Source organism: Pseudorca crassidens, chromosome 5, assembly GCF_039906515.1.
Source record: "Pseudorca crassidens isolate mPseCra1 chromosome 5, mPseCra1.hap1, whole genome shotgun sequence".
In the NCBI taxonomy this organism is placed as follows: domain Eukaryota; kingdom Metazoa; phylum Chordata; class Mammalia; order Artiodactyla; family Delphinidae; genus Pseudorca; species Pseudorca crassidens.
Window position 1 is genome coordinate 113015225 of NC_090300.1, and position 25954 is coordinate 113041178.

The 25954-nt window shown below is 34.6% G+C and overlaps 1 pseudogene; it reads right to left on the bottom strand.

Moving 5' to 3' along the window:
- Positions 1-316: 316 nt before the first annotated feature.
- On the bottom strand, positions 317-3277 carry LOC137224539 (R3H domain-containing protein 1 pseudogene; annotated as a pseudogene).
- Positions 3278-25954: the final 22677 nt, after the last annotated feature.

Sequence of the window (25954 nt, forward strand, 5' to 3'; positions counted from 1 at the left end):
CTGTACAATAGAGCTGATACAAGAATTCAGAAATATAAAACAAAATAACTATAAAAGTTAGGAGGAAGTTGAACAGCATTTCCTCAGAAAAAGCTGCTAACTCTGTATCATTCCGATGTGGCTTCCTACAGTCATCTGGGGTGAAATGTGTATTCCCCCCCCTCGCCCCCGCCGCCTTTGCTGGATCACTGGCCTGTCTTCAGAAGTTGTAATGCCACGACCACACATCCTAGGAGTCTCATGTTAACAGAAGTTCCAAATACCAAGCCAGTTAAAGATGGGTGAGGACAGGGGAATCACAAAGGCCATGGGTCCAAAGTGGCTGTTACTGAGAACTTGCTCTTTCCAAAATGTGAAAGTCATAATGCTTCTTGCTCGTTCTCAGCTTAAACTCGTTAACTGAGTTAATTTGTTTCTTCAGAGAATTCTGTGCAGCCGAGATGGAGGGGAATGTGGCTAAGACAGTGTACATGGAGGCCAAGTCACTAGGTTTAGAGCTTTCGGGGTTGAAAGTGCTGTCCCCACTGCCACAGCAGAGGAGGTGACGATGCAGCTGGGCCTGGGACTGGGGGTCCCAAAGCCACCAGATCTTGGTGCCAATTTTAAAGAGTTCCCCAAAAAGCTTCTCAGCTTCCACACGAGTTATTCCATCTGGTAGTTCAGTAATTTCCAAGACCTTCCCAACAACTGCTTCTCCTGCACCAAGGTCGGTGGATGCAGCTTTTTTAGCTTGTTTCCTTCCTCGGTTTCCATGCCTGTTGCCAGGCTGACCCTGTTGGGCTGGAATGTGTCTGTGCAGAACAGCAGGAGAGTTGTACTGCAGGGGCTGGCCAAGTAACGGGTATCTGGCATCTCCTGAACAATATTGTCTCTATTTCTAAATTCCATACACTTCTGTCCTCTCTGGTGATCACCATAATATTTGTTTTGTTGCCACTGTGGGGGTGAATGGGCACAAGATTGTGGATTGTTTGGTACACTGAGCTGCATCGTCACCATTCCGCCACCAGGTGGTGGAGGTGGCACAGCTGCACACTGGTGGCCTTGGAGCTGCTGGGAATTGCATGGTGAAGTAGTTCGAGGCAACTGTACTTGTTCTAATCCTGGATGTTGCAAGTAACCTACTGAGGAGCTTAAATTATTTTGTTAGCCAGGTGGAATGATGCTGTAGTAAACTGGCATTCCTGCTGTAGGCATAGATCCTTGATTAGAATGATTAGGAAACATAACAGGCTGTTGATAAGTCTGATGGGCAATTCCTTGAGAACCTTGAGGCAGTGAAACCTGAAATGATGGCACTGAAGGATAGGCAATGACCACTCCTTGAATCTGTTTTCCAATGCTGTTGGGCTGGCCACCAACTAGGCTCTGACTTTGGGGTTGCTGAACTCCAACTATCCCCTGGTAGTTTTGCTGCCGGTTGGGCATAACTTGATAACCTGTCTGCTGGGCAGGCTGGGGTAGTGGTTGGTTTAGATGTGAATTGTAATGGACAGAAGGGACTGGGCGATACTGAGGTTGACTGGAGTGGTAGTGGCCTGGAGCACAATAACAGGCTGGCATCTGTGGAGAGGGCTGCTGAATATGTCCTTGCTGCTGGAGCACAGGCTGGCTGACATGATGACCAGAGGCAGAATAGCAAGCAGTAGGGACTGGCTGCCCAGGAGGTAGGGGAGGAAGAGGAGGCAGTGGTGGTGGGGGGGCTGCTGTTGTGATATAACCAGACTGCTGTACTGAAGAACAACAGTGGACTGGAACATGGTGGCTTGAGGATCAGAACCATCTGCACATGGCTGGCGGGCAAGACTCAGGTGGCTACACTGAGACCCATGGTTGTCCTGCTGTGAGAAATTGTGCTGAGCTGCTTGTTGTTGAGGTGATGGGGGAGGCAGAGGTGGCTGTGGAGGTCCAGGCACTTGGGTTCTAACTGGTTGTTGAGTCATAGGAGAATTATACACAACTGGATTCCCATCTGGGTTTATGAAGGGCTGACCTGTTTTTGAAAGCCTGCCTATGCTTTTGCTTCTTCCAGAACTATCACCTCTTGTCAGAACTGAAATTCCACCAAAGCTGCTGGCTTTGGTTACTGCAGGCTTGAAGTTTCAGAGAGAGCTGTCTGAATCTGTGCTGCTCCAGGGTCGTGATTCAGAGTACTTCAACTCGTTCTCATTGCTGCTTTGATGGCTATCTGTTGCTCTCCCTGAAGAATCTTTATTAACTCTAAATATCTGGCACCTCTGCTGGGTGCTACTAGCATCCTCGTCTTGGATTATTTTGTCAATAATATAATTCTCTTGGGAACACAGGAGATCTTGGGAAAATATTCTGTCTCTAGCTCTCTGGTACTCCTCTTTCTTCTATAGATTTGCTTCTTCTGTCAGCTTTCAAATGTATTCTCATCTGGTTATCATCTTTGTCAAAGGTAGAGTTATCTCTCTTGAGGATATATCATTTCTGAAAGTCTTCACCTTTATCATCCTTAATATGTTCATTAAATTTCTGATCAGGTATTCTTGTATTGCTAGTTTTGTTTACTGTGACAGACTTCCCACTCTGATCAACATTGTGGTCTAATCCAAAGTAAGCAGCAACTCTGTGTAATAGAATCCTATGGTAAGATGTCATTGGGTGGAATTTTTTATGTGGAGACTCATTATTACCAATGGAATCTAAAATTTCTTGTTCCAATTTCAACAGCATCATACTGTCCCTGGGATTGTTTTTTAATGTATTTACTAAAAATTCATGTAGACCTATGCTGGTTGAATCAGTGTATTCTTGACCTAGAATCTCTTGATAACATTTTTCTGGGCAACTTATCACTGGCTTTTTCTTCTTCTGCTTCCCGTTTTGAGGGCTTCTCCTCTTTTCCAAATGATTGTGTTAACTGTATCTGAATTTTCCCCTGCAAATCAATATTGTTGTCAATGCAATGTTCATTCTTCTCTGCCAAAATCTTCCCATAGTTTTCTGATTTGATAAGATTTACAACTCTGGTTGTATCTTTCACTTCTGCCTCCAAATCCTTCATTGCTTCAGTTTCATTTTTTACCGTAACAGTATCAGACATCCTCATTAGCAAAGGTTATTTTAGAATTCTACAGGGAACTTGAAGCCTGATGTGTCCCATGCATGTGGATTTGTGGTGTCCCGCAAAAATAAAATAAGATAATCCAAGGTTCTTTCTCACAGTTGTCAGCCAGGATGTCAATTGTCTTGACCAATTTGGAATCTGGCAGGAGGAGTCCCATGTCCTTGTCACCACTGTAGATTCCTGGACTGTCTAGGATAAAATATATCATACCTTTCAGGGGCCCGCGTTACTGAGGAGGAGAGGTTTGGAGCGCGGCGCAGCAGGGTGACGGAGGGGCTGGGTGGGTGCAAGTTAAGAGTCTTATGAAAGGGAATTAACCCCATCACCAGCCCGGACACCGGCTCCAGTGGCAGCCACGGCTGGCAAAATCCCACCCCTTCCCACCACCAGGCTTATTTTATCTTGAATACAGGCTTTGATTATTTACTATAAGAATATCATTATATTTAAACATATCTTATTGCCAATCTTTACATTTTTATTTATTGAATACATCAATATTAGACATTAGTTTGAACATTTTATGTATTACTAATCTATAATATAAAATCCCTTTTATTCATGTAAAATAATTATCTTGGTCTTATATAATGTGGTGATTAATGAGCCAAAGTGTAACAGTTTAAACATAATTAAAACGCACATTTTGTATACTTTCAAGTAGTTCTTTTGATTCAATTTTTTTCAAGTGAAGAATTACTTAATATTATATTTTAAGAGTGAATGTATAATTCTCCTGTTTTGTTTTGTTTTTACAGAGAAGAACTGTCCTTTCTGTTCTCAGAATTTAGACCACCCTTAGCTCACTGTTATGGACTGAATGCTAGGTCTCCCCCAAAATCATATGTTAATATTTCAGCCCACCATGTGATAGTATTAGGAAGTGGGGTCTTTGGGAAGTAATTAGGTCATGAGGGTGGAGCCCTCATGAATATGATGAGTGTCCTCATAAGTGTAGACCAGAGCACTTTCTTTCCCTCTTTCTTGCTCTCTGCCATGTGAGGACACACCTAGGTCAGCTGATTGCAAACAAAGAAGAGTGCCCTCAGTATAATACTGGATCTACTGTCCACTTGATCTCGGACTTCCCAGTCTGTAGAACTGTGAGAAATAAATTCTTGCTGTTTAAGCCGCCTATCTGTGGTATTCTGTTAGAGCAGCCTAAACTGACTTAGACACCGACATAATAGAATTTACATTTGTACAGATCAATGGGGTGGAAAAGTTTTATTCAGCCTTCTAGAATATCTTCAATATGAAAGAGGTTATTCTTTTTTTCATTTTATAAGATCATATCACATAGAACCTACCCTTTTAAGTTATACTCAAACACTATTAAAACCACTAATCAAGAATATGACTTTGAACATTTTCTTATATAAAGTGAAAGTTTACATTTGATATTGGACTGATGGATCTTTATAATTAGGAATTTAAAATTGTGTGTGTGTGTGTGTGTGTGTGTGTGTGTGTTTTCTAGATTGCTTTGATAGAGCAGAAGTACACAATCCTGGCTATGTCTTAGAACCACCTGGTGGTCTTACAAAAAAAATTACCTTTGCTGGAAACCTACCTCCAGAGATTTGATGGGGAGAGAAGGGGGTTGAGAACTGATGTAATTTACTAGGACTCCAAAAGAGTTTATTGTGCAGTAAGGGTTAAGAACTTCTTGCCTAAGTACAGGTAGACAGTAGCAAAGGATTTCTCAATAATTCCTGCTGCCTCTGGTAAGGAGAGAGAGAAATAGAGAGAGAGAGAGTAAATTGGTATTCATTGAGGAAAACTGATCTCCCTCCTTTGACAAAATGGCAAAAACATATTTGCTCTTTGCCCTAGTCAGTAAACAAATGTTGAGAGTGAGGGAAATCATTTGGGAGCCAAAACTTATTTTCGTCATTCCTTTTCTTCCTATCTAGGTAAAACCTTGTGACCTATCACTTCCAAAATCTTTTGGTAACTTTGAGGTGCTTTAAACAAGGGGCTGCCACACTTGTTTTATATAATCTCTGTTTCCAGTGTGAACACATTTAGATTCATTCTGCAAGTCTTTCTGCCGTTAGCCAGAAAAGTAATAAAGATTTGGCATCTGCAATAAATTGTGTTTCTCTTTACAGGGAGTGCTAACATGTTTGTTTTAAAGTATCATAGCAGTTGCTGAGCCATTTTATTTAATGTGAAATTCATGGCCATGTAATGCCAGGACAAAAGTGAACAATCAGAAATATGCAATTATTAAGTATGCCACAGCGAGACTGTATTTATTTTTTATACGTGTTCCACATTTATTACTTTATACAGATGCTCTGACAAGATTCATCAGTATTTACATGTACAATTCAATACTAGCTTCAAGTTTGTATATACTGCATTTGAAAGGGCAAAAATGTATTTGATGGATCTTTCAACAAGTATTGATATCATCTATCAACAAATACCAGTACCAACAATATATCTAATCATAACCTATCACTAAAAACAAAGTCCTAATAACTATTTTAATAAATTCAACTTGCTCCTAGATGGAGAATATGTGATTCTTGTTTTGATTTAATACATCTTACTTTTGGGAAGACAGTATTTATATATTGTGGCCCTTAAGAATAACTGAATCAGACTGGGCTGTCATTTTTCCTTTTCTATGTTTTCCCTTAGGAAAAGAGGACAACTGGAATTCTGTAGGAGTTCCTCAAGCAAACATATTTAGAGATACAGAGCTGAGTAATGACATAGGTGGAATGTGGTAGACATGGGGATGTATCTCCCAAATCTTCTTTTCAGGAGAGGTTGGCTATCCTACTATATGTGTGCTTGTAGGAGGGATGCTCATCAGACAGCCTCCAACATTTTCACCTCCTCCCATATTGATGCTAGCAGGGACCTAAACTATAGCTAAAAAGGGAGAAAAGTAAAAGAACTGACTTGAGAAGAGAGAGGAGTGCTAATGACTGATTTTGATCTGCCAAAGTCTTTTATTTATGTAGGGGACAAGATGCCAGTGTCTGCCCTCAGCTGGTACACAATTCTGAGCTTAAATGTCATTTCTGTGTGTAAGGAGAAGTTTTACAATTGAATATGTTGGAAAGGTTGAATAGAAAAATGATACTATATTTGTAATCTAAATAGTTTTGTAAACTTATTTACCAGAATAAGTCATGCGCCTGAGAAATTTTTATTTAGTGAAAGCAAAAAAAACACTCCATACTGAATATAATTCAAAAGGATGGTAGGAAAGAAAAGTACATGTGTGCTTTGATTATGTCATGAATCATGCTTCAATATATTCATTATTTGTATTATACAGATTATATATAAAGATAAACTTTATATATGAGCCCATGTTACCTTTTGGTAATTGTAAAGTTTTACATAAACGTCAAGTATGGAAACAGCTTGAAGGCTAGGGCTTTTCACTGTTTCATTCAATGATATAAAGCCAGTGTCTGAAACTGTGTCTAACACATATTAGATATTTAATAGCTATTATTTTGAGTGTCTGAACCAAATAATTATTATTGGCAGGCTACCTGGCAATCTTTTTACCTTAAAATCAAAACACTATTTTCCATCCAGTATATTCTTCTTATTGCAAAACATGCGATAATATGTATAATCATAGTTTTTAAAATTTTGCTTGTATTGTTTTCTCTATCTTCACAAATCTTTCTTCTTTTTGTCTATCCAAACTCTTTTTTGCCAGTCTATAGGTCTGCAAATCAACCTACCATTCAGACCAAACTCATTGCTCCTCTAACTCCATTTTAAAAAATACTTTCTTGCAATAATGTATATTTGTTTCAAATCATGTAATGCATTATTATGCATTATTGCTCTCTAATTATTTCAACAGTGTAGTTTCATATACTACATTATGTTGCAAGACTTTTGAATGCCTTGGGTGTGTCCTGTAATGTCTTATTATTGTTGCCATCTGGACCAGATACTATTGTTGTTTTAAAAAAAATATCTGGTCAACCTCCTGAGTTCCCAGTGTACTCATGAAGAGCTGACAGCCTCCCACATCAAGCACCATTGCTTCTCTCCTCCTGGTTTCTCTGCTGTTCTGCCTAAAGGTTTTCTTGATAATTTTGTGAGCTTGCTTAGCCCTTGTGCCTAGCAGCATAGTAGGGATTTCATGTCCCTCAACTGGCGAGAGATTGGAATGTCAGGCACAACTCCCAGACTTTCTATATCCCATTGGTACAGGTTTGATATGTGCTGCTCAAAGAGTACCTGGGAGGATTAAGCTCCAGTTACTCATATTTATATTTTTTTTCATTAGCACATCATTTATCAGCTACTTTCTCTTCACTGTTTCAATTCTCTATTCTCACTTGTACTTCCTGGTATCACTTCCCAAATAAACCGCCTGCCCTCAAATACTAGACTGAGCGTGGGCTCTCCAGGGAATCCAAACTAGGCCAGGTCTTTTCCAGTTTTTGTGTCACTGACTGATTTTCCTTGCGAATTCAGCTTAAATATTAGGCTGAATAATGATCCCTCAAAAAAGTCCAGGGGCTTCCCTGGTGGCGCAGTGGTTGAGAGTTCGCCTGCCGATGCAGGAGACACGGGTTCGTGCCCTGGTCCGGGAAAATCTCACATGCCGTGGAGCGGCTAGGCCCGGTGAGCCTTGGCCACTGAGCCTGCGCGTCCGGAGCCTGTGCTCCGCAATGGGAGAGGCCACAGCAGTGAGAGGCCCGCGTACCGCAAAAAAAAAAAAAAAAAAAAAAAAAGCCCATGTCCTAATTCCTGGAATCTGTGAATGTTACCTTACATGGTAAAAGGGACTTTTCACATTCAACTAACTTCAGGTTCTTGAGATGAGATTATCCTAGCATACTTAGGCTTGTCCAATGTAATCACAGGATCCTTATAAAGATTCAGAGAGAGAATAAGAGAGAATGGAAGCAGAAGTCAGAGAGGAGAAAAGATGGTATACTGCTGGTTCCGAAGATGGAAGAAGGACTACAAAACAAGGAAGCTAGGCAACATCTAGAAGCTGGAAAGAGGCAAGGAAACAGATTCTCCCATAAATCCTCCAGAAGGAATACAACCTTGCAGACCTATTTTTAGACTTCTGATCTCCAGACTTCTAACATAAATTTGTGTTTAAGCCACTGAATTTGTGGTAATGGGTTACAGTAGCCGTAAGAAACTAATACAAATATCACTTCTTCAAAAGCTTTCCATGGTCATGTTATCTATGAGAAGTTTCCCTCAAACAAACATATGGAAAATATGACATGGTTTTGTTTTCACATAGTAAGTGCTCACATTTAGTCGAAAATAAGGATCTGTGCACTCTTTTAAAATATTATTATTTTTATAGTATTATTGTCACTCAGTATTATGTAAAAATGTATGTTCCCTTTTCTAACGTATAAGTTAAAGATATTTTCCAAGATGGTGTCCTACCACTAAGAACTCTTTCTTGGGCATTGTTTCCCCAGTCTATCAGAGTGGAAATCCACATTTGTTATTTCTCTGCTTCCTCACTCCATGGGACTGACATATGCTTTATAGTTCAGAGATGTGTGACTTGCCAGGCCTACAGTGATTTTGCACCTGGCTTATTTAACTAAACTGTTTAGCTTCACAACTAATAATATAAGTGAATATCTTCCTATTATAATGCTTTATTAGACATGTCTCTAATCTCTTGACAAATATAATGCTTATTTGATATGTCTTCTTGTCTCCCAATGTACATAAAAAACCCTTGATCTCCTGAGTCAAAACAAAACAAAACCATTAACAAAGGACACAAAAATCTCAACCTGAAATACCCAGGTTGCCATGTGAGGCAACCATTGCTGCTTGTTTGTCATCATCATGCTTTCTACTATACATGAAACCCTACTTTTTCCTAGCAGCAGAGGCTCAAATTTGTGGAGCTTATTAATAGCGAGTTCATAAGTTGTTTTATGGATCTGTATTATAACTTCAAGTGTTTTAATTATTTTAATGTACTTGTGCATACCTTCCTATCTTCATAATTCATTTTGGATATTATGCTCTTAGTTATATTTTATAATATTTTTCATTAGCTCAATATTTTAGCTTACTATATTCCACATTTAGTTGATTGCAAAATCTCATGATTAGTAGAAACCCCAAATATTTTATTTAAACAAGATCTCTGAAAGCAAAGAAGATTCTGAGGGCTAGATATGAACCAGAAAAATATACAGTCTATTAGATTATTTGGTTTCAGTATTAATCACTAGAAAAGTGCCTCAGGGTTTATGCTTCTCAAATTATCAACAAATTAAGGCATACATTCAATCATTCACTCTAGAAATATTTATTGAGTAGCTAGGTACTGAAGATACTGTGTTACTACCTAGAATACAACAAGTAAAACATGTATGGTCCTACACTCATGAAGTGACCTAGTGAAGCATAGATAATTAAAAAATTAAGCAAACAAACAAAATAAAAACCCATAATTGTAGTGAATTCTCTAAAAGAAAATGATTGTAGGGTGTAAGAGAAAACATGGGAGGGGGGTATCCTCTTTTTATGTAGTTCAAACAGTGAGAATCTCTTAGAGGAATGTAATGTATAAATTGAGAGTGATGATAACTGAATAAATGAAAAGATCAAGCCTATGGAGGAAGAAGGAAGAGACCTCCCAGAAAGAAGGCACACCATATGTAACTTTCCTTACTCAGGAAAATGTGTGTTCACAAAACAAAAGTAAACTAGGACAAAGTGTAGGGAGAATGGGGGATGGCAGGATTAGATAAAGCTTGACAGGGGCGCAAACTTGTACATTTTTTTGAGGTTGTCATAGAATCTGAATTCTCTTACCATGTCAGAGGAGGTCATTGAATGGAGGTGACAGCTGGTTGAATTGCAAGCTGGCCCCAGGGAATCAAAGACTCCTCACCTCCTCCCCATCCTTGGAATATACATTCTGCCCACCGGTCCCACAGTGGGGACTATTTTTAAAGGCACAGCCTTGAAAAAGCAATGTGGCGTTGAGACCATCTGGATGGTATATGTGACTGAATCCAGTTAAGGCCTCTACATAAACTTTTAAGATTCTGGCAGGTGGGCCTTTTGGCCTCCCAAGACAAGCCTAATGTGTAAGTTCCCTTGCTTATTAAAACTGCCACCTAACACTCTGGAGTGATCCGCCTCTTTCTTCAGTCTCTCCTTGCCCTGCATGAGTATGGGGGCCAGTTTGTGAACGAACACACCGTTGCAATGTGATGTAATTTTTTAACAGAGTATGAAGCAACCAAATTTATCTTCTTAGAGATCACCCTAACTACGATGGGAAAATAGATTGCAGCCAGGTATTCCCATTTTAGTGGCAAAAAAGCAGCACTGATGTTGTCATTTCATTCTTATAGTTAATAAAGTTGATAATTTAAATTTAAGCCTGTAACTATTTTTCATGGAATCAATAGTATTTTTTTTTCAAATTTGGATGATAGTAATACCACCCAAATATTTTGACTTGTCTTCAATTGACTTTTTCATAAAATATTACTTAACCCCGAGTAATGAAAGCATGTAAAACATCATTTCTCAATTATACTGTTTCCCCTCTTAGGAAAGTTGTGTGGTTACTTTCAATATAGAATATTCTCAGTAGAGATTACTTTCTTTTTCTCTTTTATATTTTTCCTTTTATAAAATTTCCTTTTTAGCCTCAGTATTAAACTGATGATTTATCTATGGGTAATGTGTTTCTTAAAAGAAAAAGGGATCTGATTTCAGTTACTTTGACTTCTATGTGGCCCCTCCCCTCATCACATGAATTTGACCCTAAAAGTTAAAATACATAATGTGATTCTTCTTTAGTCAATATGTTAACACTATCTACATTTAATATGAGGACCCTAGAGAGCTAGATTTTAAGAGGAGAGGTAGGACTCGATAAATAGATGTCTCCAATGCAATGATTAGAGCTGATTAAGATAATGAACATCATCTTGTTTAATATAAATAAATAATCCAAAGCCAGTTAGCAAGTAATACCCAACACAAGGATCAGCATACTCTATACAGATAGAGCTGAAACATGAATTGTTTGCTATGACTCTGCAGTAGCAGTAATTTCAATACCTCTAGCAGCAACAGCACTAATATGAAAAGTAGCAATACCATCAGGAGGAGGAAGAGGATAAAGTAGAAAAGGAAGAGGTAGATGGGCATGAGTGGGAATAATAGCAACAGAAGCATTGTTAATAGTAATTTAATTCAAGTAAAATGTGAGCACAAGTGGAATTCTAGCCAAAAATCATAGCTGACCGGTCTTAATTAGCTTGGATACTACATGGGTAATTTCTTTAATTCCTTTTATTGGTTTCACTTTGGTTTCATCAATTTGGATAATTCAAAATAGTTATTACTAAGAAGGCTTGTACTGGCCACTTGTAAATTCAGTCAGAATTACTCTCGGTGACAGTTTCAGTGATTTTATTCAGGTTGGAGGCAGCAAAGTTTAAATGAGTGATTAATTCATTAAAATTATATCATGAGAAATACAATAACAAGCTGAATACATTTCTCACCTATAAAATTAATTAATCTGAAATAGATTTGTCTTGTAAACACTGTCATAAAATAGAATTGACTTGAAGAATGAGAGCAGATGGTATTTTTGGTTGCCTAATAATCTTTTTAGTGGAATGACTTATTAATGGAGGACCATGAAACACAGTTGCAACAAAACTTTGTTGTGTTTACATAAAGTGATATGGAGATTTGTGTAAATTATCTTCATTTCAGTTGAATAAACTCTTTTTGGCTAAAAGTATTATGTAACCATGGACATAATGTAATTTTTCTTTGGATTTACTGGGTAAATGTTATATAAGATGCAGTGTTAATTATTTAAGAAAGTAAGCAGTTGGTATCCCCATTTTACAGAGTTCTTCCAAGAAATTATGCACTGTTGCTCCAAGTATTAATTCCAGGTATGAAAGCTAAACAAACATCAATATACCGATCATGTAGTTTCTTTAATATTTATAGGTTCTATCAAAATATAATTGTGTGTTTAGTTTTCTTTTAGTTGCCTGGCATTAATTTGAGAACACTACTCTTGCAATTTTCATATTGATTTTCATTATCAAAATAAAAGGATATTTTTATGGTTGTTTCCTCCTCTTGCATTTGTTGCTAAAAATCACAACACTTTAATTATACTTTTGTGTTAATGGGTTTAGTACTAGTTTCCACCTCGATAAATCAGAACTACCAGATCCGTTCAGTTACTCAAACTGCAATCAATGCTAATTTCCTTTTGGTTCAGCAGTTTCATTTACTTGTGTATTGGAAGTTCAATTATTTGCAATTACAGTTTCAATGTATTGAGATAAATGTGATATAACATCTAAATTGTAAAGTACAGAAGCTCAATTTTTATTATTTTGTGTATAGGAACCTATTTAGAAATAATCTTAGAGAGTAATTGTTACTAATTCTAATATTTGTATATTTTCCTGGACATTATTTATGCAAGTATACACATAAACACATTCACTGTCAGCATACACATTTTAAATGATAATACAGCAAAATTACCTAGCAAAAGTTGGAATGATTCCAACCATCCAAGTACTCTTCTGTAGCATGACTATTGTAACAGTTGTTATTATATGCTCCATTTCCAATAACTTATTTCTTAATATTTTAGATTTCAAACTGCATTAATGTTGAAGGACAATCAGCCATTTTATTTAATTACAATACATTTTCCACAATTGTATAAGATTGACTCACATCTTGGCTGTATATCTAAAGTAAACTTGATTTTCACATTTTATTTTCATAAGAAAAATCTGTATTTTGGGTCACATTTATTACACCAAAAAATGCTTATATGTAAGTAAGAAATTTAAAATTCCAGGTTTCTGAAAAAAATTAAAATGTTATAGAGTACGAGTAACATTTAGAGTGCTATTGTAGTAAATATTTTAAAGATTGCATATATATTTTTTCTACTATAAAGTATATTATTTATGAGAAGCAACTAACACTGAAAATTTTGAATAATTTTATACTAAAAACTTAGGTATATTTTCTTGCATATGGAGTGAAAAGTATATGCTGGCCTTACCTTTAAAATCAGTGAAATCCTTTTCTAACATGTGTTTAATATACTAATGAAATTATTAAGAGCTCCTAAAATAATTTGATTAAGAAATTCTTGCCATAGAAAGATGTTTTAAAAATTATTTTCTTTTACAAGCTCCCTTTTTTCTTATATTTCTAAAGAAAAATTTTCACTCTCTTGAGATTTTGGTTAAAAAGAACCATAAAATTTAAGTTTCTGTTAAGAAACCAGATCTTTGTAATAGGAAGTATAGCCAATTCTAAAAGTAATACTTGGGAAGATTTTTAATATATTCTGATGCTCTGTATTGTTGTCTAATATTTTCACATTTATTTTAAAACCTTCAAGCTTGTTATGCTTCTAACATTCAAAAATTTGACCAAGTATTTATATTCACACGATTCACAATTTTAACCCCTGTGAGATTTCTGTTACCCACACAATAAGTGGTTAAAATAATAAATACATAACTTCAAGGACATGTAAATATGAATTCTAATATCTGTGCCAATTTTTTTTGAAAAAAACTCACTATATCCCATGTTGAATCGATCGAAAGCCAGAGAACTCAAAAAGAAAATTTCTACTAATGCTGTTTTAAGGGAATTGTAATATTTGGGCACTTGAACTACGGTAAACTGAAAGTTTGCTGGTTAACAGTAATTAATGCACTTATCTTAAAGCTCTAGCTTGGCCTCTGTTTAAATGCACATTAATGTGAAAAATATTTGTCATACTCTATCTAATGTTATAAAAAAATTCACTCAGATTTATATTTCCCTTCAAGACAGTTCTCTACACAATCTTAATTTAGAGATTTAAAAAAATACTAGAAAACCTAAATGTAACATGAAGTTTACAGTTGTTATTAGTCTTAAGATGTAATATTTATAGATAATTAAGATATTTAATTTATTAACCTTAATATGTTATGAATAGAAAAAATTCTTTTTTGTTGTAAGGGGCATTTTTTAAATCCCTAGGCATTTTATAAGTACTCAACTTAAAGATAAACTTATTTTATTTTGAAGGAAATACCCATTAATAATTATCTAATAGATTATGATTACACTTGAAAATATTCAGCAAGATAGCTGGATGTAATGTAAAGCATAAATGAAGAATGCCCATGGTTAATTAAATTGCATTTCTTGAGCAAAACAGAAAGTATGCAATCAGATATGAGGTTCCTACTCTATCTCCCTGCTAAGCAGTTAAAACTTTGAAAAAAATAAAGGAATAAGTTGGGTTTAGCACTGTTATAGATGTGAGCCACATCACTAAGAGATAATACCATATTATTTTTCTGGAATGACAATGAGGACATTCACCTTAAGAACTTCCTTTTGATGCAGTATTGAAAATCTCAAGTGAGGAATGTATTAGGAATAAAATAGAACTACAGGTGGTGTTTTGGTTCTCAAGTCCCTAATGCTTCAAATAGAAAGAGTGAATTAACAGATGAAATACAGAATCTGTATGAAGTCTGGAAGAAACTGTTCAAATATTTAATTTGCCTGTTTAGATCTTATTAATAACAACAAAACACTTCATCACAAAAGCAAGCAGAGTTCAGATAATTACTAGTTAGTGAATCATTATCATTTGTGTGCTATTATTTTAAATCTGAGTTTTATTTTATAGGATGAGTAATTTGTTTTTCTTGAGAATTTACCAGTGAATGCCTTTAAAATGCTTTTAATCACACTTTCTCTAAACTTTTTTTTTTTTTTAATCCACCACTAGGGGAAAACTCAACTATGAGAGGGATATTTTCATTTCTCTTTTCCTCACTGCATAAGCTAATGTAGCTCCTGTTATGTACAAAAGACTACTGTTCAGTTTCCTAAGATCTGCAAAAATCTTTTTTTTTTTTCTTAAAGATTACCCTGTCTTTGAATGGGACACTGTCTACCTATACATGAGAAATACCGTAACTTATAGAAAAGCGGTTTGAGAGTTTAAAAGAGAGATCATAGTGTTTTGTGGACACTGAAAAAGTTTCCCTGAAAGAGGTAGAACTTGAATTTGAACTTGAATATTTAACATGAATATAACATTTGAACTTGAATAGTCTCTTTTATTTTAGATAAACAATTTAGCTTTAACTAATACTATGGCATAATTAAAATAAATGGTTTAATTTTAATAATATTGGAGCAAGATTCATACTTTTGTTTTTTAGTTAGTGGTAAGACTGTTAGAGTGTGAATATTTATAAATTATTATTTTGAGGTATACTAGCTTGAGCACTGATTATTATATTAAGCATTTGTACTCATTCAAATTTCTCACATGCTGCTTCTTCTATTCACTAAATGTTATCCTAGCCTCGCATATTCTAATGAATTTTTAATTGTGAAGTGATGATATGGCTTTCTGCTAACACTCAAAAGCTATCCATCATGATATATATTTTACAAATCGATTCCCTTCAGCTCCTGATCACCTGAAGCTTACCTACTCCTCTGAAAACTTATCATTTGACTTGTTTGAAATAAAACAATATGTTATTTTGCTTTTAGATTTCTTCCTTTTTGTGGTAACTTAAATTACAATTTCTCATTTACATACAGTAACAGCTTAATTAGATTCTTATCTTTGTTTCTCCCGGGAAATCCTCTCTGCATAAGAAACTACATTTTAGACTCAGTCATGTTGATCCTGTTTATTTGCAAACATATATCTATTTATTATTCATTGAAAAACTGTTCATATTTTGCAGAATCTCATCTTTTAAGCTAAGAGAATCTTTGCAAATCATTTAAATATGTTTAAGATTCTTCACTTTCACAATTAAAAATTGCTGTTAGCTTACCTAAAAGATACCATAAGATTATGAATATAATTTTCCCACTTCTACATTTGAATAGTCTGTTTTATAAATGAGCATAGCTAGCAATGAAATCTACTTTGACAATCAGAGAATATATGCACTGTATAACTAAGATCAAAGTATTTTATTAATATGGTGTTTTGGATCACGTGATTCTCAGATTTTAATTTAGAACATTATTATAGGAAAAGAAAAAAGGGTGATTTAAGAAAAGGTAAAAGGTGAGAGAAATATTAAAATAAGAATGGTTTCAGGCATTGAAAGAGGCACAAGTAGAGATTCCTAAATTCAATAAATTGCTCTGCATCTTGGAGTTAGATGACTCAGCCTTTTAATGTAAATTTCAGTTTAACAAATAACTACTCCTTAGAAATAATTTCAATTAAAATTAACAAATTTTTGTATATCTTTAACCCTAAAAATGTATTAAATCTTAAATATATAATTAAAGTGGACAACAGAATTTTCCTATTTCATATGGATATTTATTAATCTCTTACTTTAGTTAGATATGACCCTTATTCAGGCACTGCACTAGAGACAGGAAGTACTCCATAGAGCAATAACTCTGAAAATAGGTGCAAACAGCACTAAACAAGAAAAACAGTCTTACCCTTTTATTTTATCTATACTTTCAACTCTGTTTCAAAGCTAATCCTGTGGACATCTTTATCACTGTTTTGCAATAAAAGCTTCCTCATGAGTTGAGACCATGATCCATCCTAAATAAACATTTACCATCTCCAGACCAAAGTTAGACTTCTGATTATATAGTTTCTGAGTCTCTATAATTTCTCCTCCCTATGCTTGCCAAAGTATTGGAAATTCTAACAATCCAATATCCATTTCTCTGGGTTAAGAATTTGCCTACTGTTAGAAAGGAAATTAAACCATATTAGTCATTAGTGTCAATTAGTGCCAATTCCTACAGCTTGAGTTATGATTCCCAAGCATGTGTCGGTTCCACTGTCATTTCAAAAACTAATGTAGAAAACATTAAATCAGTAGAAAACAATATAATCTAGTATTTTAGAAAACCACAAGTTTTGGGGGAGAAGGGTGTATTTAATTTTAACTATCAGGTCTCCTATGTGTAACTTACTTAACTATCTAACCATCAGCAACTCATCTGTAAATCTAAGAGTGCTACGGCAGCGGTCCCCAAACATTTTGGCACCAGGAACCCGTTTCGTGAAAGACAAGTTTTCCATGGACAGGGTTGGGGAGGGGGAGGGATGGTTCAGCGGTAATGCGAGCAATGGGGAGCGGCAGATGAAGCTTCACGTGGTAGCCCACCGCTCACCTACTGCTGGGTGGCCTAGCTCCTAACAGGTCAATCTGGCCCGGGGGTTGGAGACTCCTGTGCTAGAGGATTGTGGAACTGAAATGGAACAGTACAGCCATCATGGGATCTGTCCTAAATCAGTCATCTCTATGATTACTGATGTTGAAGGAAAAGCTTAGGCCACGTAGAGAACAGCGGATATGTATAGAAATGGAAGGAGGTATGAATATAGGAAAAAAAAAAAACTAATAAGTACAACAGATAAGTATGTAGAGATAAGATCATTTCTATCTTTTACTACCTTCAATATTCTATTGCACTGGAAATGGAAATCTATCCTCCATTCTCTGATATTCTTTAGCAATGTGTCTAGTCTTTCCTTATAAAAGTAATACTGCCTAAAATTTTAAATCTTTCCTAAATAATTGTAACATAAAAAAATAGAGGAGACATATTACTAATTTCCCAAGTATCCATTCTCAAAGAAAATGAAGGCTGAACACCACATGAAAAATTACTTTGGAGATGTTTTTATGTGTTTTTTTATACCTTGGCCACAAATATCCCCAAATGTATATTAATAAAATGAGTAATTTGCCCAAAGGAGAAGGAGATAAAAACTTACTGGGTTCTAGGCTACAAAATTCATAGTATTTGAGGAAAAAGCTGTTTTTTAATAAGCACGGTTCTTATTTGTCCCGGGCTCATCAACCAATTATTTAAAGTCTGTGACCTTCAGTAACTCAGTAGCTCAAAGAGTGGTTTAAAAATGATAATGATGTAAAATACTTATGGTAGAGTTGAGCATATGAAATAGTTACTATTGACTGAGTGCTTACACCATACCACTCAAGTTTTAAGTGCTTTCATGGATTAGCTCATTCAATTCCCCACCAATCCTATGAAGCACTTTTTATAATTATGCCCAGTTTTCAGATCAAAATGTTATGACATAGGCAGATAAAAGAACTTGCCTAAGAACACAATGACAGGAAGGGGTGAACAAAGGATTCATATCTGGGTAGTCTAATTTCAGAGTTTGCTCTCTTAATGGTTGAACTATACCTTTTCTTACTCAGGAAGCCATAAGGGTTTTTTTATTATTATCAATAATATTTATTTTACCATAATGTTATTTTTATCTGAATAAAAGGGGTTTTAACATTACTAATATATATCGATTTTAGACACAAGATGACAATACATGCTTATTTAAGTTTACTGCATGTCATGCGGCCTGGGACAAAATTCAGCATACCAAAAGATGTTCTACTTTTCATATTTGTTTAAGTGCATAAGTGCATGATGAATTTTTGTGGTAATACTTTAACAAAATAAAGTTGTGACTTTTCAAGTTAAAACATTCGTATATTGTTGAATAACTGAAACATTGTTTGCTGTTAAGATCTGAGATCTGTTCATATGCAAATATGAACAAATAGATTGTCCTAAAGCTAATAAGTGAATAGATTCTCTGAATTTTTCATTGAATGGGATTGTTCTTGAATTAACAGGTTCTCTACTCATGCATGGATCAGTTGTTTACAAGGAAGTTCTCTATTGTTGGCACTAAACCAGCGCCAGGTGGCTTCTACCCATAATCTAGTAAAAATGATGCATGTCTCTTAAACACAATAAAGATATTTTTAGTCATTATTTTATTTAACTACTGGGAACATGAAAATGTACTATGCTTTGCTTCACTAAACTTTTCTCCTCATTTGGAGTCACTCTATTAATTTCCTTAGCCTCTCTCTGCTTCCGTTGCCAGCTCATCCTCTTCCATCTACTTTGATATATTTCATTTCATCAAAGCCAGGCACTTGGCAATTTTCCCTGTTCAGTGTCTCTCTCCCTATGAAGGATTTCATTCATGCCTAGTTTCAGAAGCTATTGAATGGTCTATATATTTCCATTTATATTTCTTAAAAATACTGAAAAACCATGACAAAACCAGTTTTCCTTATCTTTTATTTTCTTAGTTGGGTTATTCCTAAAGCAGAGCCTAAGACAGGGATTTGAGTGCAAATAGTTTATTGGGAGTTGGCTTCAAGCAGCAGAGTGAAGAACTAGAGAGAGTGAAATGGAGAACAAAAGACGTTGAAGCATATGCTATTGGGCTGGTCCTGAGTGGGCATATAGGACTTAGTTCCCCTGGTGACCCTCTTAGACACTGTGTAGAACTCATCAGAATAGTCCCTGTGCAGGATGAGGTGTTGAAAAGGGGATAGAAAAAATTTCTGAAATGAAGTTATAATTCCATCTTTTTTAAAAAAACATGAAAAACTAAAGAATAAAAAGAAAATTAAGGACTAAATAATTGGTTGTTTTTTCATCAGGTTGACTGACGAAGGATTACATGACTTCTTCTGGGGCAGATTTATGCTTGTGGCCCCATGGAGGCTCCTTTCAACCTTGAAAATATACCTTATGGCAATTCACCTCTGTAAACAATGGGTGATAATGTGCTTGCCGCAGTGGCTTTGACAAGTGGCCATCGTCATCCCTTGTGCACAAACAAAATATTCATTGTTGCTTGATCAGTGAATAATGAAAAGTTGTTGAACATTAGAGCATGATCCCCTCGTTATGTAATGATTTGCTTATTCTTTTATTATGAGAGGGAGATATTATTTTCCCATATCTCTCTTTTGTAAACCCATTAATAAATTAAAAATGAAACAAGGTTATATTTATTTATTTTTAAATTCTTTTTTTAACATCTTTATTAGAGTATAATTGCTTTATATTGTTGTATTAGTTTCTGCTGTATAACAAAGTGAATCAGCTATAAGTATACATATATCCCCGTATCCCTTCCCTCTTGCATCTCCCTCCCACCCTCCCTATCCCACCCCTCTAGGTGGTCACAAAGCACCAAGCTGATCACCCTGTGCTATGTGGGTGTTTCCCACTAGCTATCTATTTTACATTTGTTAGTGTATATATGTCAGTGCCACTCTTTCACTTCTTCCCAGCTAAAAAACTAAAAATAGAACTACCATATGACCCAGCAATCCCACTACTGGGCATATACCCTGAGAAAACCATAATTCAAAAAGAGTCATGTACCACAATGTTCATTGCAGCACTATTTACAATAGCCAGGACATGGAAGCAACCCAAGTGTCCATCGACAGATGAATGGATAAAGAAGATATGGCACATATATACAATGGAATATTACTCAGCCATAAAAAGAAATGAAATTGAGTTATTTGTAGTGAGGTGGATGGACCTAGAGTCTGTCATACAGAGTGAAGTAAGTCAGAAAGAGAAAAACAAATACTGTTTGCTAACACATATATATGGAATCTAAAAAAAAATTTAAAAAAAGGCACTGAAGAACCTAGGGGCAGGACAGGAATAAAGACACCGACATAGGGAATGGACTTGAGGATACAGGGGTTGTTATATTTATTTAGATGCAGAAAAGTGTTTCTTAAAACTACTTTTTGATTCACCATTTCCCTAAAAACATTGCTGCTCCAAAAAATAACCTTTCCATGGTTAATTCTTATTGATGCACTTTTTAATATTAAAATAAGTAGAATGTAAAAATAAAGTCAAACATTTTATTATTTATGCTAAAACAGAAAATATCTGATGTGATTAGAATCAAACTTATTAAAATGATTTAAAGTGAAAGTTATAGTTCTTACTTCATGTCTTTTTTAACATCACTGATTTAAAGTAAAAGAGGCAATAAATCTTTTTGACTCAGTGGAGAATATTCAGTACCTTTGGCATCAAAAATCTATAGAAATGAGTTTTTAAGCTACATATTTATAGCTTTATATTAACTAATATCCACATTTTATAGGATGCTACATATGCTCCTGATGAAATTAAAACAAAAAATAGGTCTTACAAATTCATCTTCTCTATTACATATAATAATAATAAATAATTATAATATAAAAAGATACAGAGAAGTCTTAGATTCTTAATAAAGAAAGTAACAAGTGTGTATTCAAGCAAAACAGAAGGCTTCAGCAGGAATATTTTCCAGTATGGAGATGAGTTTCTTAATGCAATACTTATCTTGTATGACATTTTTAGATGTAATTATTAACAAAACTTACCAAAAGAAAGCACAACCAGGCATTTGTGTATATTATTAGAATGAATACATAATGTTGTATAAGGGAAGTATGTATGATCATTATTGGTCAGATATTTGAATCCTGTTAGGTTTTCCCTCTAACTTCTCTTCCCATGAAGGAGTGATTTTGATCAAACAAGATCACATTTGCACTTATGGATATATATCCAAAAGAATTGAAGTCAGGATCTTGAAGAGATATCTGCACTCCCAGGTTCATTTCAGGTTTATTCATAAGAGCCAAGATATGGAAACAACCTAAAAGCCCATCAATAAATAAATGGATGAAGATAACATTACATATTTTTTTCAGCCTCAAAAAAGAAGGAAATTCTGTAGTTTGTGACAACATGAATGAGCCTGAAGGCCATTATATTAAGTGAGATAAGCCAGTCACATAAGCACAAATACTGCATAATTCTACTTATATAAAATATCTAAAATAGTCAAACTCATAGAAGCTGGAAATACAATATAAAGTTTCAGTTATGCTAAAGATTTTCTGTACAACATAGTCTCTATAGTTAGCAAGACAATATTGTCCAACTAAAAATTTTTAAGAGGGTAGAGCTCATGTTAGGTGATCATATCACATAAAAACAAACAAAATAAAGGGACACAGGAAAGTGTGGAAGGTGTTGGATATGTCTATTACCTTGATTGTGGTGATGGTATCATGGATGTTTGCACATGTCCAAGCTCATCCAATTGTACACATTAAATATGTGCAGTTTTTATTTATTTATTTACTTATTTATTTTTTGGTCACTCCATATGACTTGTGGGATCGTAGTTCCCTGAGCAAGGACTGAACCTGTGCCCTCGGTAGTGAAAGTGTGGAGTCTTAACCACTGGACCACCAGGGAATTCCCTGTGCAGTTCTTAATGTATCAATTTTACCTTAACATATATGTTGAATTTTTTTGAGATAAATGGAAGATGAAGATCAGATTTATGTGTCTCTCCTCTATTATAATGGATAATGTAGGCAGTGTCCGTACATCATATTTCCAATATTTTAGGTAAATTATTTTTTATAATATTTATTATTGTATTGCATATGTACAGTACAATAAAACCATCCTGGTCAGCATGGTTCAACGAACTTTCTGTGATGATAGAAATATTCTATACCTGTGCTGTCCAATAAGGTAGCCACTAGCCAAATATGACATTGAGTACTTGAAATAAAGCTAGAACAACAGAGTTACTTAATTTTTAATTTTAAATTTAATTTAATTAATTTATATTTAAATATCCACATGTGATAGAGTATACTGTATTGGATAGCACAGATCTACACCCTTCTTTTCATCAGTATAAAATTGGCTTAGGTCACCAATAAATGCCTCTATGTAAATTATATCTTTTATGTGAATAAGCAATAAAAATTTACAAACTGAACAAGTTAAAATGGGATCATTTGAATTACATCTATTTTGATAGATTATACATGTGTAGTTTTCTTAGAAAATAGAAATATTAAGACACTCTAACAAAATACTTGTTGAAAGAGATATTTTAACATTTTATAGAGTAAGAAATTATTAATAATTTATAGAAAATTATATTTTCATACTCTTCAAGATTGATTAACTGACAAATTCTCATGTCTACTGAAATACTTTATATTAATCCTTTTCTTAGAAAATAGTTTTGTGAAAGAGATAGCTATTACTTTGACAGTTTCATGCCAAATTTTAAATGAGAAAATCAAAAGTATGATGACAATAATTAACGATACTGTACTGTATATTTGAAAGTTACTAAGAGAGTAGATATTGAAAGTTTGCACCACAAGGGAAAAAAAAATGTAACTATGTGAGGTGATGGATGTTAAGGAAACGTATTGTGGTAATCATTTGACAATGTATACATACATCAAATTATTATGTTGTACACTTTAAACTTATACAATGCACTATGTCAATAAAACTGGAAAAAAGTAAGAAATCATGTTAGACAAAACGTTTAAAGTTTTAAAGTCATTCTATTATCATTAGGTATTACAATAAATGAAATACATCTTTCAACAATATCTATTTTAAAAATTCGGGATCACTATTATTTGAGAATTTTGTATGACATAATTACGTTTTTCTTGTTTTAAATGTTTCATTCAGAGTACAGTTAGTCTAATACGAGTCTTAGTTGTTGTTGTGATTAATAATTTGAAGCTTATTTTTTACATTTTTAGGGTAGTAGGCAGTTGAAATGTTACGTGCTCTCTTGAAGAAATTATTTTATCCAGTGAGGCATAGCATCTATGACTCTATATCTATGTCTGACTTCCTGTTTAAAATAAAATTCATCTTATTATATATTCTTGTAACAATATAGGGATTAAATCAAAGGACATTAAATCTGCATAACAACATACTGATGCATTAAATTGCACCTTAAAAATATTTTAGGGACCTCTGAAATGATAACATAAAAAGGGGTGTCACTTTGAGCCGAGTCCATTTTCCAAATTCAATTAAAATTAAAAATAATTCTGCATGTAGTACAATAGATGATGCATAGGAATATTTCTCAAACCTCCCCCTTTTTTTTTCTTAACAATTTCTTGAATCTCCAATTATTCATTCTGTAACTGTAAAATGTAAGCCTGACAAGACACAATGTCCCATGCCCATCTGTGTATGGTGATATAAAGTGTCCACTTATTTTTTGATTTTTTGCTTTTGTTTTTTAATTTTTATTTATTTTTTAATTATTTTTTTAAGTTCTTATATTTTCCTTTTGTTCAGTTTAATACATAGTTTTTTCTCTTTTTTTACCTACTTTAAAAGTAGGTTACTGATATTTTGTAGTTCCATCTGACAAAGGGAATTTTTTTGTTTTTTAAACATCTTTATTGGAGTATAATTTTTTTTTTTTTTTTTTTTTGTAGTAGTGGGCCTCTCACCGCTGTGGCCTCTCCCGCTGCGGAGCACAGGCTCTGGACGCGCAGGCTCAGCGGCCGTGGCTCACGGGCCCAGCTGCTCCGCGGCATGTGGGATCTTCCCGGACTGGGGCACGAACCCGTGTCCCCTGCATCAGCAGGTGGACTCTCAACCACTGCACCACCAGGGAAGACTTTTTAATGAGAATATAAATTTGCTTTTCCTTTCATGTTAAGTGATGGCTCTGAGTGATTTCTCAACTGACATTGAGGTGACAATGTCAAAGAAAATGTGGCTTGTTGGAAGTAATAGTGGCCTGGCAAGTCATTCTAACATCACAATAAACAAGATATGTAAGATTTAGTGAGCTATTAAAATTTTCTGAGTTTAGTTTATCACCCATAAAGTGGAGATAATTGTCACTATGCTTCTTATAGGATTGTTATAAAGACGATACAGATGAACGTAGAAAATTCTTTTCTATATTATTAACTATTATGAAAATATAAGGAAAGGCACAGATTAAGAAAATCCCACTTCAAAATGTTTATGAAGAACCTAGGGGCAGGACAGGAATAAAGTTGCAGCCGTAGAGAATGGACTTGAGGACACGAGGAGAGGGAAGGGTAAGCTGGAATGAAGTGAGAGAGTGGCATGGACTTATATATACTACCAAATGTAAAATAGTTGGTTAGTGGGAAGCAGCTGCATAGCACAGGGAGATCGGCTCAGTGCTTTGTGACCACGTAGAGGGGAGGGATAGAGAGGGTGGGAGGGAGGGAGATGCAAGAGGGAAGAAATATGGGGATATATGTATATGTATAGCTGATTCACTTTGTTAAAAAGCAGAAACTAACCCACCATAAATCACTTATACTCCAATAAAAATGTTAAAAAAAAAAAAAGAAAAGAAAATCCCACTTCACTGAGACTCGGTTTGCTCATTAAAATATTAAATTTATCATTAATATTTAAGTTAACAATTATTACCTTAAAATATTGCTAATCATTTAACTAAACTTTGTATCACTATTAAATCATTTAATCAAACAATTAATTTAAATTGTTTAATATTATGAAATTATTAAAGTAATCAATATATTAATTAATATTAATGCATCAATATTTATAAATAACATATTATTAAACTATTTATTTAAACTAGTCACTATTAAAAATCTGAGAATAAAAAAATTAGGTATATTATTATTCATATAAATGCAAAATGTATAAAAGTAGTAATATATTAATTGTCAATCAAAACAAAACAATTTAACTTTTAAAATATAAATAACACTTCAGTATTGAACAGATGCCTAAGATAAATTGAAGGATCATGTAAAGATAAAATAGAATGGATAAATTTATTTTACAGATATTAAAAAATCTGAATTTCAATGAGTATCATCTATATGAATTATATATATGTAACAAAATATTTTTTTTAAGTTTTTTTTTTTTTTTTTTTCACAGGCCTCTCACTGTTGTGGCTTCTCCCGTTGTGGAGCACAGGCTTCTGGACGCGCAGGCTCAGCGGCCATGGCTCACGGGCCCAGCCTGTTCGTGGCATGTGGGATATTCCTGGACTGGGGCATGAACCCATGTACCCTGCATTGGCAGGTGGACTCTCAACCACTGAGCCACCAGGGAAGCCCAAGATTTAATTGAAATTTT